Raw genomic sequence first — 17122 nt, forward strand, 5'->3', positions numbered from 1 at the left:
AGAAGATAATCTTCTGACTTACAAATATATAAGTGTTAGTGGTTGTGATGTCATGTATGGGACATATTTGGGCATCATGTATGAGGTGTCTTCCAAATTACTGGACTTGTAGTGATGTGTGGAGCTTTTGATCTTTTTTTTCTCAGGGTTAAAGTGAATAATAACGCAGTGAACTTTGTGAATTAACCTGATTCTTTCTGCTCCTGACTAAAAGGCTCTCCTCCTGGCCCCATCATTGACAAAACTGAAAAAAAGCCACAGAACACATTTTTCTTGGTGTTTTTGAAACTCCCTAATTTTTTTAGAGAAAAAAAAATTAAAGCAAAACAAGGCAAAATTAAACAAAGCAGAACACATTTGACCCTTGAGAAAACAAATATATGACCTGATAACTATGAGGTGTTAACTAGAAAATAGTCAACTGAACTTAAAAGGGATGAGCCAAGTCTGTATGTATCAATAAGGATATAGTTTAAAAATATGATGCTAAATAAAAGGGGCAAGTGGCAAAAGTATTGTCATTTATGTTATCATTTAAAATATAAGGCACAAAACAATATCTCATTTTAATGGATACCTTTACTATAAAAATGTGCAGAATAATATTAGAAGTACATGCACCAAGTTCATCATACTCAGACAAAGTGGGGTCCAGATAAAGACAGAAATCTAGAAAAGGTTTTTGCAACATTTTATAATATTCTAAATTAAAAATGGAATAAATACATCACAAGGTATTTATATCTATATATCTGTTCACATATATACTATATAGAATTATATACAGTAAATTATATTGTGGTAGGATCTCCTAAGGAAAAAAAAACCCAAAACCTCAAGGCAACCTGGCTATACACATACGTGACAACATCCCTCATGACCTTGTAACATGAGACCACTTAATCAGACTGCATGTTTGTGTGTTACCATATATGGGAGACAAATAAGTAAAAAATATATTAACAACTATGCACGTGGCGCTTGGGGCTCAGTTCTTCGGGTACAAACCCAACTGAGTGGTGCCAGCAGGAATAAAGTTGCTTCCTGGAAAGAAAAGCCTTGATGTCACGGCTCTCTGGGCGAGAATCCTGCTGCATTACTTGGGGACTTGCATCCAGGATTCAGAAACAGTGCATTTCCACCTCCTTTGCCACTGGGGATAGGAACCTGGGGGCACCAGGAGAGACGGCCTCTCCTGGCACCAGCAGACCCCTTGATCTGCAGAAGACTAGCCTTACCAGCACACCCCGGTGAGGACTCCGTGTCCGCCAACGGAACCCGTAAGGTCCAGGAACCAGCCCAGGGAGTGCCCATCAGACTGGTAAGAACCCATGTTCCTTTCAGACCTGCCCATAAGAGGCAGAAGGGATCACCTCCCAGAGTTGCACTAGTGGTTCCACAGGGGACGAGGAACGAAGCTACAACTCTAAGGCGCTGGGCCCTGGGCGCCGGGTAGCAGGTTGGAGTCGCCCTGTGACTTGTCTCATGTTCATTTCCTGGGTCAATGACTATGATAATTAGAGCCAACTGTCTCTGGTTATTCTACCTCAGAACGCGGACTTTAAGGAATATTCCCAAGCAGCTGCCAAAACTCCCTTTGTTTCAGGGAAATTCCCTGTCTTCTCCAGACAGACATGAACTGCCTAATTCCACTAGTGGAGAACAAAACAAAACAAAAGAAACCTGGAGTCTGCTCCTCTGTCTGAGCTGACAAGATTTAAAACTGGGAATTCTCTTTCTCTGCCTTCCTCTGGCACCTCGTGTCTTCTGCCTTCCCTTCCCCCACTCCTGTGTCTGCACCAGCTTGGGGGGGAGGGCGGCCTGCACAACTGACTCCTCAATGGCTCAGACATCATCAGCTCCTCCTCCCACCTTAGATGTCAAGGAGTGAAGACCACTGACTTCTGATTTCCCCACCAACTTTCCAGGTAAAAAGTAACCATGGGAACAAATTGTCTTATGTGGACCCAAATAAAACATATTCAGTATTTAAGCTAATTTAAGTTTGTTGGTTTGTCTAATGTTTATCAACATTAAAAAAATATATTAAAAAAAAAAACAAGCTTTTATTCCACCTAGATTTGCTGGAGGTCAAATAAGCTCATGTTACCTCTGTTCCAATTTGTTAACAAAAGGATAACTTAAAGTGACAGTTAACTTTGTCTCAGTTTCCATGGGTAATTGTTAAGATAACTTTCAAAGTCTTTGGTAACCTAAAATGTTAAAGTTTTGCTTGCATGATAATTGAATTCATTGGATATCTAACGAGATAAGAGGCTAATAAAAGCACTAATTACTAGATGTAGTTTTGTGCTTCTGGCTTGTTGCAAAACAAAAACAAAAACAAAAACAAAAACAAAAACAAAAACAAAAACAAAAACAAAACAAAAAACCCTAAGGATATTTGGATCTGTGCGAAAACATGCTTTGTGCTTAATGGATTCATAACTTTGCCAACAACAAAAAAAATTCTAATGTAACATAGAGTTCACAATTGGTTACTACTTAATTTTCACTGGAGACTAAGCTTTCTAAGAGTTAAAATTCTGCTAAATGTAGTTAAAACTGATAAAAATAGGAAAAACAACTCTGTATGTAGAAAAGTAGGAGATACGAAAGAAAGATATAAAAAATGGAAATATATTTTTGTTGGAGGTAAAAGAAAGTGATTTTGTCCTAAATGAGACTGGTTATTTGGAGAGAAATGGCTTGGGAAAAAATCTAAATGCAAAGAAAAGTTGTAGAAGATTCATGAAGGAAAACCTTTAAAAAGAAATTTTATATGTGGTCAAGACGGACTAAGGTTAAAATAAATGGATTTTAAAAGTACACTGGGTTAAGATTAAAATTCCTCCTGCTTTGATCCAAAGACTGAAAAAATGATGGCAATACCCTTGGTGCCAGTCTCCAAATCCTCCACATTTGTGTTGTTCCTGTTCAGCAGAGGAATGGATGCCTCTGCCATTTGAGGGAGGGATGATACATGAAGGGCTTTTACTAAGATACTTGGGAGCCATTTTACTAAGCATAGCCCACTGTATGCCAAAAATGGATATCCACATGGTTGAAACATATTTACGTGGGCATTGTGGAAAAATGCAGGGGAATAGGCCATAACTTTGGCCCTTTAATCCACTCCCTCAAAGGCCAGTGATCAATATGTAAGTTATTATTGGGCCAAAATAAAATGAGTATCCCACGACAACCAGGAAAGTCTTGCTTGGTCACAGTCCATACCTCCAAGGTCCTGCAGGTGGGAAATGGAGGGGTAAGAAAAAACAGGAAAGACCAGGTCAGCTCTCAGAGGTAGGGTCAAGCCTGGGTAAGAATGACTACTCCCAGCACCTCACAAGACTGACAGGGCTTTTGACTGCCAGTAGCATAGCCAGCAAAAATTCTGAGCCAGGTGATGAGGTTTCTCCTGGCCAGCTATAGGAAATTGAGATAAGGGACAACTTTCTTCCTTTTTTCTATAGATGAATAATTCCCCGACCAAGGCGATTACTCCTTTGGAATGCATTATGATTCATTTTCTTTTGCACCAAGGCTTGGCCCCAGTACAAACTGGAGGAGGGAACCTGGACCTCAGAGGGAAATATCAGTGACAATACTATCCTACAAGTGGACTCGTTTTGCAAATGTGAAGAAAAATGGGGAGAATTCCCCTATGTTCACTGTTTTGGGGCCTTAAGGAAAAAAATCAAGATATATGTAAACAATGTAAGGTGGATACTAACTTAACGGCAACCCTTTCTAAAGTCCAGCAATCAGGAGGGGAAACAATTAAGGGCCCCTTACCTGTACCGAAAACAGACCTAGAGAAGGAGGAAAGGAAGTCTCCCACCTCAACCTCCTCCTCCTTGGGTCCTTAATCTATATAAAAAAAAATACAATTCTGCTCTCTGCTACCCACCTTGTCCAGGCCCTCCCCATAATGTAACTGGCATGTTTCCCTTACAAGAAGCTAGAATGTCAGAAAAAAAAAAGAAAGAAAAAAAAAAACCTTTATATTACAAGGTTTAAGACAGATAAAAGGAGATCTAGGTAAATTTTCTGATCATATAAACATATAAAGGCTTTTCAGAATATTACATATGTTTTTTTATTTGACCTGGAAAGATGTAATGCTTTTGTCAAATCAGACTCTTACTGACACAGATGTTTCTTAAAAAAATTAAGAAAATCTAAGATTTTGCCCTTAAATTATGCTAAATTAGCCACTATTTTACAAACACAAAATGAGAGCCCGATGGCCTTCCTGGAGAGGTTGAGAGAGGCTCTCATTAAATATATGGCAATCTCCCCTGACACCCCTAAGGCTGACATTATTTTAAAGGGCAAATTTGTCAGTCAATCAGCACTAGATATTCAGAGAAAATGCAAAAATTGGCTGTTGGGCTTAAGGGGACCCTGGAGGAGCTCTTACTGTTGGAGAAGTGAATAAAGTACTGCACCAAAAATGGCGGTTGGGGCTAAATCAAGCTCTGATCTCTAGCTTAGAGACCCCTCCTCCGGGTTCTTCTTCCTTTGTTTGCTGTGTGCGTGAAAATCCTCACAGATATGGAAGCTGATGACAATAAATGACCCTCCCCACTTGCATTCGGCGCTCAGATCTTTGGAGAAATGGTCTCCTCTGAGCCCGCCAGTGTTTGGGGTTTTTTTTTCTCTTTTATTTTTTTTCATTTATTTATTTTTTAAATATGAAATTTATTGTCAAATTGGTTTCCATACAACACCCAGTGCTCATCCCAACAGGTGCCCTCCTCAATACCCATCACTCACCCTCCCTTCCCTCCCACCCCCCATCAACCTTCAGTTTGTTCTCAGTTTTTAAGAGTCTCTTATGTTTTGTGAGCCCGCCAGTGTTAAATAAACATCCGATCCACCAAGATCTCCGAGTGCCGCTTTGTTTTTCCGCCAGCGTACCAGCCTGGTTCCGTAACATTACGAGCTGCCAATTGGGTATATTACAACCAAGATCAAGAGGAAAATAAGAGAAAAAAAAAAATAAAAACAAAAGGAGGCTTAAAAAAAAAGAACCTGAGGCCTTATAGTTGTGGCCTTACGTACTATGTCAGACTGGACTTCACCAGGTCCTGGCACCAAGTGCCATTTATATGGCTGTTGAAACACTAAAATGAGAACATCCTCCGAGGGGACAACCAAAATGAAAACCCCATAAGCCATGCCCCTGATGTGGAGACAATCCCTGGAGATCTGAATGCCCTCAGGGACCTCTGTCCCTGAGGGCTCAGGTAACCAGTGTCCCTGGAAGGGACTACCAGGGCCTGGGGCTCTTCATGGTGGCTCCCCTAAACCAACTGCCTATCAGAAACCCAGAGCCTCAGGTAACTCTAAATATGGAAGGAAACTGGTTGATTTCCTTCTTAACACCAGAACTACCTTTTCTGTCCTCCTTTCCACTCCAGGCCAACTATCCAAACGCAGCATGGCAATTAGAGGGATCTTCCAAAAACTTCTAAATTTTTCTCTCAGCTGCAAGGATGTACATGGGAAAACCTAATTTTTTCTCATTCTTTCCTGATAATGCCAGAGAGCCTTACTCCCTTGCTAGAAAGGGACATTATAACTAAATTAGAGACTATGGTGCTACTAACTCCAGGAGTGATAAGCAATTATGTGAGTTTTTGAAAATTACTGGATATTGTAGGCTGTAGATACCAGGGTTCAGGAAAATAGTTTGCCTGCTCTATCAATTATTAAAGGAGACTCAATCCCACCTACTCCCCTGCCCCCACAAAATAAATAAACTGGGGTCTGCCTCCTAGACACTGTCTCCAGCCCTTGAAATGGTTACAAACAGAGCAGGACAATTACTATTACCAAGCTCACAGAGCTAAAAGACCATTAAAACACAGCATCAGGCCTTTCATTTAGGGAAGGACAAAACTTATCAAATGGCCCAAAGGATGTTTACTAGAAAAAAAATTTGCCAAGGACAGTTTTGCAAGTAGTATCAGCCTGTGAAGTATGTGCTGGAAACAATCCTTTCAACCTCAAACTTGCTCTCCCAGGCAATCAACAAACTGGAGGCTCTCCAGAAAAGACTGACAGCTAGGTTTCACTCATATGCCAAGGTCAAAGAGATTCCAACATCTGTTGGTATGGGTTAATACTTTTACTAAGTGAGTAAAGGCCTTCGCCTACAAGACAGAAAAGGCACAAAAAGTAATAAAAATTCTGCTTTATAACATAATACCCAGATTTGGCTTACCTAAAAATTTACAAATTAATAATGGTAAATGGCTGCCTTGACTCTTTCTCTGGTAGAACTCCTGGCTCTTGGAAAAGTTTTACACCTCAAAATAAAGCAGACTGTCTGTTTATACTCAGAAACATCTAAATAACACCTCACAAGCAGTAGAGACTTTATAAACATTTTTAATTAAATTAGGGCAAACTCTTAGAAATAGAACCACCATTGATTACTTACTGCTCCTGCTCCTCCATCACCTGGGTTATGAGTGATCCCCTGACATGTGTTGTTTACAAAGTCAGAGTCTGTCCTAGACTGTTTGACAGGTTTGGAAACTGTAGACATTATCTTAAGAGGCCATCTTGTTGGTCAGTAGAATCTTTACCTTGTGTTTTTCTCTTTGTGTCTGCTAATGTTTATTCCACCTCATGCCTGCCAGCCTTTGTGTAAAACCATACTGTGCTATGGTACCCACACTGGGGTAGACTCTAACTGCTGTACCCCCACACCATCCCTTATCAGCTTGAAGAAGCCAGAACGGTCATTGTCCCTGTTCCCTAACAGCAGACACAGGCCCTGTTCCAGGGGAGAAGTAAATAGGGAAAGGGTTAACATGAGGCAGGGAGAGATAAAGGACCTTCAGGGAGGGAGATCACCACTGCAAGTGGGAGGCTGAAGAAGCAGATGGGGTTCTCCCCTTATGAAATCCTTTATGGTTGCCCTGCCCCCCATTATCAAGGGCATGGGGGGGGAGATCTAAATGAGATAGGCAATATAATCCTAAGACAACAGATGAGGGCCCTTGGCTCTACCCTAACCACCTTACACTCCTGGGTCAGGGAGCGATTACATGTGAATCTGACCACAGACACTCACCCCTTTAAACCAGGAGATGCAATATGGATAAAGGAATGAAATGTCCAACCTCTAAAACTCTTCTGGAAGGGCCCGTCACTGCCATTTTGTCCACCCCCACTGCAGTAAAGGTAGCCAAAGTGGGTCCCTGGATTCACTACAGCAGAGTAGAGCCGGCATCTCGAAAGTGGGAGTGCATTCCTGATCCATCAGTGCTATGCAAGCTGACATATGGAAGAAGCAATCTGCAACTCCAGAGGCTCCGGGAGACTGCAGCCCTGCTTTAGTCACTCAGGAAGCTGACTAAATCTATGCACGGCAGAAGCTTGAGGAATCGATAGTCTGATGAAACAAAAGACTATCCTTATTTTTATATGTTTCCTTACTGTGATGCACTGTCATGCCTTGGGTCTCACTATTATTCTGATTCTTGCTCTACTCTTTGCCGTAGGATCCGCCAAGGCCGTCCCAGCTGGCTGGAAATGTGGTGAGTGGTTTCTGTTAGCACTCACCTTCCTTTTGTGGATAGGATACTTCGTTGGTACCAACATCGGAAAATAATGGCCATAAGTGACTAAAAAATGAGATCCCCACAAACCTTATAGTAAAACAAAATACCCCAGTTCTACTACCGGGGTTTGGCTTCTCAAAAGCTCAATTATTGGGAAAAACTGTCTTGCCTAGTAGGGAAAAAGTTCATCGTCATCTCTGTTAAAAACTTAATATGCCTAGGCCAAAGATTTTATAACTCAACTGCCCGAAAACCCCAATGACAGATCACCTTGAGCCAGATACCCACCCCTTATCTAATTTGTCTCATCTTCGAGAGGCCTGGGACAATGTCAATGCACCTATCAAATGGCAGGCCCCAGGTGGACTATACTAAATATGTGGAAGGACAGCCTATATAAACCTCTAAATCAAGATGACGCTCTTTGACCCTAAATAGAGGGGTCCCAGCATCAAAGGGGAGAATGTGGTAGGGTCCCTTCCCTAAGGAAAAAAAGAAAAACCTCAAGGCAACCTGGCTACATGCATACGTGACAACATCCCTCATGACCTTGTAACATGAGATCACTTAATAAGACCGCATGTCTGTGTATTACCATATATGGGAGACAGAGAAGTAAAAAATATATTTAAAAAACTGCCACGTGGAGTTCGGGGCTCAGTTCTTTGGGTACGAATCCAACTGAGCAGTGTCGGCAGGAATAAAGTTGCTTCTTGGAAAGAAAATCCTCAGGGTCACGACTCTCTGTGTGAGAATCCTACTACAGTGTAATATGTTTCAGATGGACGGCTAAATAGATATGACTAAAGTTTTAGTCTCTGCAACCAGACTTGCTTGAATCCCTCTCCCTTTAACTGTGTGATTTTGGTCAAGTTACCTAACTACTCTGAGCTTCTATTTCCTCATTTTAAACTTCTGATGATATTGGCACTAACCTCACAGGCTTATTGTGAGGATTCAATTAATTTATATATTTAAATGTTTAGAACAGTGACTGGAATATGGCAACCCACAAATATTAAATACAATTACCAGTTTACAAACAAAAGAAAAAACACTGGGGGGCAAATATAGTACCTATGAATAGTGGTTGATTCTGATTTGTGAAATACGATTGTATGCTGGTTGAAGTGTTGTTGACAAATATTCATTGCCCTTTTTCTAGGAAAGGACTAGACTTCTCCCTCTCCTTGCCATCTGGGTGCACCTTGCAATTTTGCTTTCGTCAATGAAATGTGAGGGAAATTAACACGTATCTTCTGAGCACAATGGAAAAAACCAGTAGGTGATTCACATTTTTTCCCTTTTCTCCTAGTCTATAATCAGGGAAACAGGTAGAGACGGACCCTCCATCAGCCTGGAGCCCAGAGTTACTATGAAGTGAAAACAAACAAACAAATAAGCAAACAACCATTGCAAATCTACAATGGAAATGTAGCAGGAATTGGAGAAAGAGAACTTTTGTGTTTAAGTCACTGAGATTTTTATTTATTATCATGGCATAACGTAGCTTATTCTGACAGATGCAAAGGTACTGAGATTGCACTTTTATGAATGTTTAAATTATAATAAATCTATGAGACTTGTGTGTTGCTCCTAAACAAATATAACTCTCATGCCCCTTTCCCCAGAAAACCTGGTTAGGGAGCTATAGGCACTTTGGATACAAAGAAATACATTTCAGTCTCTGTTCCCCATGAGCGGATAACGTGGGGGAGGGAAGTAGTTATGCTTACAAAAAAGTAAAAAACATCATATTAAATGCATTTTCCCCAAAGGTCTCATACTTTCCTGAGAGTCAACAGGAAGGACAACGGGTGACAGGTGAATAGGAAAATCCATCTACCAGGCTTTCCCAATAGGCGGTCCCCAAGCTGCCTCTGCAAACGGTAGCCCATTGTGTACCTCCAAACAGGAGTATTTGTAAAGAGAAAGCCAGACACTGGGGAGAGGCGACTGGCAAGGTTTTCCTTGAAGAGAATTGTCAGAACATTGTGCTCCTTCCCTTTCCCTGAGCCGCCTCAACCCCGACAAGTCAAGTTAAAGCAGCACTCAAAGGCCAGCTTGAAGAGCTTGACAAGACACCAGGATTCCGATGAGACAGCAACCAGAGCTGACTCTTGCCAACGCCACCTCTGTGAGAAGCTGGCTGAAGCGGTTTGAGTTGCCGAGCAAAGAGAGAACGACATAATAGAAGCTGTCTGTAATTCTAGAATTTAGAAAGACAAAAGAAGTGGGATTTTCGCGTGGGAAGAGTTGGTGGGAGAAAGCAGAACTATAATCACCTTAAAAGACCCCAATGCCAAAGGAGGGACCTGAAGGGGTGAGGTGACTCCAGCATTCCACCAGGGGGCGCACTGCTCCTGCAAACAACCTTTGCAGTGGGAGGTGCCTGCGGAAGTAGGATACAGGCAAAGAAGAGACTATGCCTCCGCAAAAATATGCACTTTGGAATAAAGATTATTTTAAACTGAAGACAGATGCAAAAAAAAATTAATAAAAGCTTTCTTTGGGGCATCCATTACCTTGTTAAAAGCAGGTAATGTTTCTGGGAAACAGGGGTGCCATTAATTCCTCTTCAGGGCATATACACCCCAGAAGGGAGTACATAAATAAAACCTACTCCAAATCCCTTCTCCAGGGATTTTTATGGCCCAGAGGAGATGGAAAGACCACTTATACCTGTATAGACAAACATTATCACATTTGTTTTCCCATCACCTACTAAGTTAAGTATATAAACCCCAAGTTCTAACAATCTTTTGGGGTTACTCATCCCTGAGTTTCTCCTGGGTGTATTGGTGCTGCCTGCATAAATGGTTTCCTTTTCTCCTGTAACTGTCTCTGGCTGGTTTAATTGGCAGGGTCCTACCCACTGAATTTAGGAGGAAGAGGAAAATTTTTCATCCTCTACATATCCCAGGGATTAAAGGGGCAGAATTTGGACATCTGTCACACAAGTGCCAGGCCAGAGACACTTTGCCTTTTGTGCAAATCCTCCTCGGCTCAGTGCCAGTGCCTGACCTTGGAGCACAACTAGTGAGTGGGTGGGAAGGAAAAACAAAGAGAGAGGAAAATTCCTCCTCCTCCCTCCACCATCAGTCCTGGGGTGAGACAGGGAGTTGGAAATGTAGTTTTACATTAGCCCAGACAGGCTTTTCTTCTTCCTGTGAAGAAATTATTCACGTGAAGCGAACAATGCTGAGTGTACCCTAGAAGACTTTTTATGTATCTCTGCTTACATATAACCCCCACTCAGATCTGCTGAGAAAATAGCTATTAAACTAACCTCTTTCACTTTTAGATGGTTACCTCTTCTTGACTTTACACAAATGGAACCATACAATATAAAATCTTTTGTAGCTGGCCTTCTTTCCCTCCATAATATGTCTGTGAGCGTCATCCAGGATGTTGTGTGTATCAGTGGTACTTTTTTAAATTGTTATAATGTGCCTCCTGCAGCTCCAACCATCTCACCAAGGGGACACAGGTGCAAAGCACACAGAGACACTTCAGGCCCACACCACTTTGGCTCCAGCTGCCCTACCAGAGTGGCCCCTGTGTGGTCTACCTGGGACCCCCTGGCACATACCCACCTGGGATTCAGCAATTGCCAGGGTACCCCCCGTATGAAGTGCTCCTGGGCATCCCAGCCTGGATGCTGCTCTGGCTCCAGCTGCCCCACTAGAGCGCCTCCTAGGGGAGTGCCCCAGGACCCTCTGGGCTAAGCTGGCCTCAATTCCAACCACCCTGCCAGGCTGCCTGCACTGAACATTCCAGGACACCACAACATGCACCCACGTCAGTTTCAGCTGTCTTGTTGGGTGTCTATGTGGAGCACCCCAGGACCCCCAGCTTGCACTTACTTTAGCTTCAGCTGTCCTTCCAGGGTACCCTACATGCAGAGATCCCAAGACCACCCCAGCCAGGGTCCGCTGCAGCTCCAGCCATCCCACCAGGGAAGCCCCAGGACCACCAGCCCACACCAGCTACTGTTGCCATCAACCAGCCCAAATCCCCAGGCAGACACTGTCTACATAGGGGACACCCAATGCAATACCACTTCTTCAGTTTAGGAGATGTAGCCATTCTGCCTAATTTATAGAAATAAACACAGTTGAGCAAAATGAAGAGACAGAGGAATATGCTCCAAACATATTGGAAAACAGGAAAAAACCCTCAGAAAAAGAATTAAATGAAATGGAGATAACCGATCTACCCAATAAACAATTCAAAGTAATGGTCATACAGGTGCCTGCGTGGCTCAGTTGGTTAAACTTCCGACTCTGGCTTAGGCCATGATCTCATGGTTTGTGGGTTCAAACCCTGCATCAGGCTCTGTGCTGACAGTTCAGAGTCTGCAGCCTGCTAAGGATTCTGTCTCCCTCTCTCTCTGTCTCTCTGCCCGTCCCCTGCTTGTGCTCTGTCTCTTTCTCTCTCAAAAATAAATAGACATTAAAATTTTTTTCAAAAAATAAAATTGAAAAAAAAAGTAATGGTCATAAAGATGCTTGCTGCACTGGAGAGAAGCAAGGATGAACTTAGAGACAACTTCAAAAAAGAGAGAAAATATTTTTTTTAAAAATCAGAGTTGAAGGGGCGCCTGGGTGGCGCAGTCGGTTAAGCGTCCGACTTCAGCCAGGTCATGATCTCGCGGTCCGTGAGTTCGAGCCCCGCGTCGGGCTCTGGGCTGATGGCTCAGAGCCTGGAGCCTGTTTCCGATTCTGTGTCTCCCTCTCTCTCTGCCCCTCCCCCGTTCATGCTCTGTCTCTCTCTGTCCCAAAAATAAATAAACTTTGAAAAAAAAATTAAAAAAAAAAATCAGAGTTGAAGACATAACTAAAATGACAAAGACACTAGAGGCAATTAACAATAGATTTGAGGATGCAGAAAAACAGCAGCAATCTGGAAGACAGGGCAATGAAAAGGACTCAAGCTGAACAGGAAAAAGAAAAGAATTTTAAAAAATGATAGGTTAAGAGATCTTTTGGACAGGGATGCCTGGCTGGCTCAATTGGTAGAGCATGAGATTTTTGATTTGGGGGGTCATGAGTTTGAGTCCCATGTTTAGAGATTACTTAAAAATAAAATCTTTGAAAAAAAGATATCCTGGGGTACATGGGTGGCTCACTCAGTTATGCATCCAACTTCAGCTCAGGTCATGATCTCATGGCTTATGAGCTGGAGCCCTGCATGGGGCTCTCTGCTGTCAGGGCAGATCCCACTTTGGATTCTCTCTCTCTCTCTCTCTCTCTCTCTCTCTCTCTCTCTCAAAAATAAATAAACATTAAGGAAAAAAGAGATCTTTTGGAAAACACCAAGTAAGATAATAGCTGAAAGCTTCACTAACCTGGGGAAGGAAATAGACACACAGGTTCAGGAATCACAGAGTTCCAAAGATGAGCCCAAGTAGGTCCACACACAATAATTAAAATGCGGGGTGCCTGGGTGGCTCAGTTGATGAAGCATCATCCTACTCTTTTTTTTTTTTAATTTTCTAATGTTTGATTTTGAGAGACAAAGCATGAACAGGGGAGGGGCAGAGACAGAGAGAGGGAGACACAGAATCTGAAGCAGGCTCCAGGCTCTGAGCTGTCAGCACAGAGCCCAACACAGGGCTTGAACTCACAAACCGTGAGATCATGACCTGAGCTGAAGTCGGACGCCCAACCGACTGAGCCACCCAGGTGCCCCAAGCATCATCCTACTCTTGATTTGACTCAGGTCATGATCTCATGGCTCCTGAATTTGAGCCCCACATTGGGCTCTGTAGCCTGCTTGGGATTCTCTCTTTCTTCCTCTCTCTCTCTGTCCCTTCCCTGCTCATGCTCCCTTCCTCTTTCTCTCTCTCTCTTGCTCTCTCAAAAATAAATAAAAACTTTTTTTTAATGCCAAAGATTAAAGCTAAAGAGAGAATTTTAAAAGGAATCCAAATTGGTAAAGAAGAAATAAAACTGTCACTGGCAGATGACATCCATCAAAAAACTATTACAAGTAATAAATGAATTCAGTAAAGTTGCAGGATCCAAAATTAATATACAGAAATCCATTACATTTCTATATACTAATAATGAAAGAGCAGAAAGAGAAATGAAGGAAACAATTCAATTTATAAGTGCACCGAAAAAGAATAAAATGCCTAGGAATAAACTTAACTAAGGAAGTGAAAGACCTATACTCTGAAAACTGTAAAATGTTGACAGAAGAAATTTAAAATGACACAAGTGGAAAGACATTCCATGCTCATGGATTGAAAGAAATAATATTGTTAAAATATCCATACTGGCCAAAGCAATCCACACGTTTAATGCAATCTTTATCAAAATTCCAATAGTATTGTTTACAAAACTAAAACAAACAATCCTAAAATTTATATGAACAACAAAAGACCCCAAAGAGCCAAAACAATCTTGAGAAAGAACAAACCTGGAGCTATCACAATCACAGATTTCAAGATATACTACAAAACTATAATAATAGAAACAATATGGTATTGACATGAAAACAGACACATAAATCAAGAGCACAGAATGGAGAGCCCAGAAGTAAACCCAGGCTTATATGGTCAATCTAAAACAAAAGAGGCAAGAACATAAAATAAGAAAAAGACAGTCTGTTCAATAAATGGTGCTAGGAAAACTGGACATCCATATGCAAAACAATGAAATCAGACCACTTTGTTATACTATACACAAAAAGAAACTCAAAATGGATTAAAGACCTAAATGTGAGACCTGATATCCTAAAACTTATAACAGAAACTATAGGCAGTAATTTCTTTGTCACCAGCCTTAACAATATTTTTCTAACTATGTCTCCTTAGGTAACAGAAAGAAGTAAAATTAAACTATCAGCACTAAAAAAAAAATAAAAAATAAATAAAAAAAAAAAAGGTTTTGCACAGTGAAAGAAACCACCAACAAAACATGAAGGCAATCGACTGAATGAAAGAAGATACCTGCAAATTATATAGCTGATAAGGGGTTAATATTCAAAAAATAAAAAGAACTCATTCATAATTATTAATTATGAATTATTATTCATATTATACCAATAATTATTAATAATAAAATTAAAAATGGAAAGAGGACTTCAATAGACATTTTTCCAAAGAAGACAGAAAGACAGTTAACAGACACATTAAAAGATGCTCAATATCACTAATCATCAGGGAAATGCAAATAAAAACCACAATGAAATATCAGCTCCCGTCAGAATGGCTTAAGTCAAAAACATAAGAAACAAGCGTTGGTGTGAATGTGGAGGAAAAGGAACTTTCATTACTGCTAGTGGGAATGCAAATTGATGCAGCTACTGTGGAAAACAGCGTGGAGGTTCTTCAAAAATTCTAAAATAGAAATACTATATGCTCCTGTAATTCCACTACTGGCTATTAACCCAAAGACCACAAAACACCAATTCCAAAGGATACATGCACCCCTATGGTTATTGCAGCATTTCTTACAACAGCCAAGATATGGAAGCAACCTAAGTGTCCACAGATGGATAAATGGATGAAGAAGGTGTGGTATACGTATGCGGTAGAATATTATTTAGCCATAAAAAAGAAACGAGATCTTGCCATTCACAACAACACTTTTAGGGTATTATGCTAAGTGAAATAAGACAGACAGAGAAAGACAAATGCCATCCGATTTCACTTAACAGCCAAGCAAACAAAAGCAGAAACAGACACATAAATACAGAGAACAAACGGATGGTTGCCAGAGGGGATGGAGGGATGGGAAAAACAGGTGAAGGGAAGTGAGAAGCATGGGCTTCCAGTTTTGGAACAAGTAAGTCACTGAGATGAAACACGCAGCATAAATAATACAGTCAGTGGTGTTGTAAGAATGTGGTCTGGTGACACACGGTAGCTATACTTGTGGTCAGCATAACATAAGATATAGAGTTACTGAATCACTATGTTGTACACCTGAAACTAATGTAACATTGTATGTCAACTATGCTTCAGTTTAAAAGAAAAAAAAAAAAGAAAGAAAAAGAAAAACAGAGAGAGAGACCCCAGAGAGCTCACTTGTCCATTTCACCATGTGAGGACACAGCCATAAGTCTACACCTCAAGAGACAGCCCTCCCCCAACCATGCAGACACTCACATCTCAGACTTGCAGCCTCCAGAACTGTGAGAAATAAGTGTGTGTTGTTTATTTTTTTAAAAATTAAGACTAAGGCCATGGTCAGCTCCAGCCTTCCATGCTCTCTTGTCATACCTCTCCATTATTTTCTAACAGAAGGCACAACCTGTATTTCTAAAAAGTGCTGAAAATCTTAAAGAAAAGCCTGTCATGCTCAGCATAATCCCACAATACAGACAGTATGTATAAAAGCTTATTTTAGTAAAATAAACAATTTTTGTTCAATATTTATTTTGAAAATGTACTGTGTGCCAGTCTCACTTTAAAACATCTGGGATACAAGAGTGAGCAAACGGGAAAAGTCTCGACCCCCACGGAGTAGAATGGAGTCTCCATTCTAGTAAGGCAAATAGACACGTTCGGAAAGCAGTATATGGTACAGGGTTAGGTTGTGTAAAGGCTATGGGGGCAAAGACCTGGATAAAGATAGAGTGACACGGCGAGTACGTGGCGGGGAATATCCAACTCACAGAGATGCCTCAGAAATGAAAGAAATAACAAAACACTCACGCCAGCATCTGGGGAAGAGGGAAGAGCCAATCGGAGGCCCTAAGACAGCAAGAGTTAGAAGAGTTCAATAAATATCAAGAAAAGTAGCACAAAAGTGATATAGTGAGTGAAGAAAAAGTGGTAGGTCAACCAGGACCCAAAGTACCCAGGGCTGGTAGACACAAGTGACAGTTCTGGATCGGTTCTGCATGTGAGGAAAATCCATTGTAAAAATGTGAGCAGAAAATGAGGTGATGACAGACGCTTTTGAAAAATTCAGTGTGGCTCCTGTTTGGAAAACAGCCTTGGTAAAGAAACAGTAATGGAACTAGGGAGATGAGCGGGAAGGTGTTGTGGTGTTTTAAGAGAGATATCATAGACACGGGGTCTGGTGTGGTAGCAAGCCGATTTTAGGACGGATTGTAAGGTGAAGCTCACAGGCTTTGCCAATGGAAGGGATGTGGGCTGTGTGAGAAATAAGGAATCTAGGCTGCCTCCTAAGCATGGGGCCTGGGCAACTGGGTGATCAGAGATGATATTTCTATTAAGACTGGACATGAAGGGAAGCATCAAATTTGGGACAGGAAGCAACCTAGTCTCCTGTCTGGACATAAATTCCAGATGTCTCTCAGACATCCCAGTGCAGGTGCTAATTCAGCAGAGAGAGATCTGAATCTGAAGTTTTGGGAGCAGTCACAGCTGGAGGTGTTAATTTGGAAATAATCAGCACTGGGGTAATATCCAAAGCTAAGACATTGGATGAAGTAATCTGGAGAGAACGTGGATGTGGAGGGCTCTCAGTATTTAGGAAAGCAAGGCTATTGAGGGTGTTTCAGGACAAACGAAGTTTTACCTAGAGGACAAACAGGACCCCATAGAGCCGTTCAGTCCC

At 41.5% G+C, this 17122-nt stretch overlaps 2 long non-coding RNA genes across 4 annotated transcripts in view; one reads left to right on the top strand and one right to left on the bottom strand.

Annotated features, from left to right (window-relative positions):
* The window catches only part of LOC111561971, a 307562-nt gene that overhangs the window by 236059 nt on the left and 54381 nt on the right, over positions 1–17122 (bottom strand). The window lies entirely within an intron of this gene.
* On the top strand, positions 1001–11788 carry LOC123379129. Its single transcript, XR_006583153.1, has 4 exons — positions 1001–1321; positions 7524–7559; positions 8749–8864; positions 9362–11788. It is a non-coding gene; the product is annotated as an uncharacterized LOC123379129 (long non-coding RNA).

Source organism: Felis catus, chromosome C1 (genome assembly GCF_018350175.1).
Source record: "Felis catus isolate Fca126 chromosome C1, F.catus_Fca126_mat1.0, whole genome shotgun sequence".
Classification (NCBI taxonomy): domain Eukaryota; kingdom Metazoa; phylum Chordata; class Mammalia; order Carnivora; family Felidae; genus Felis; species Felis catus.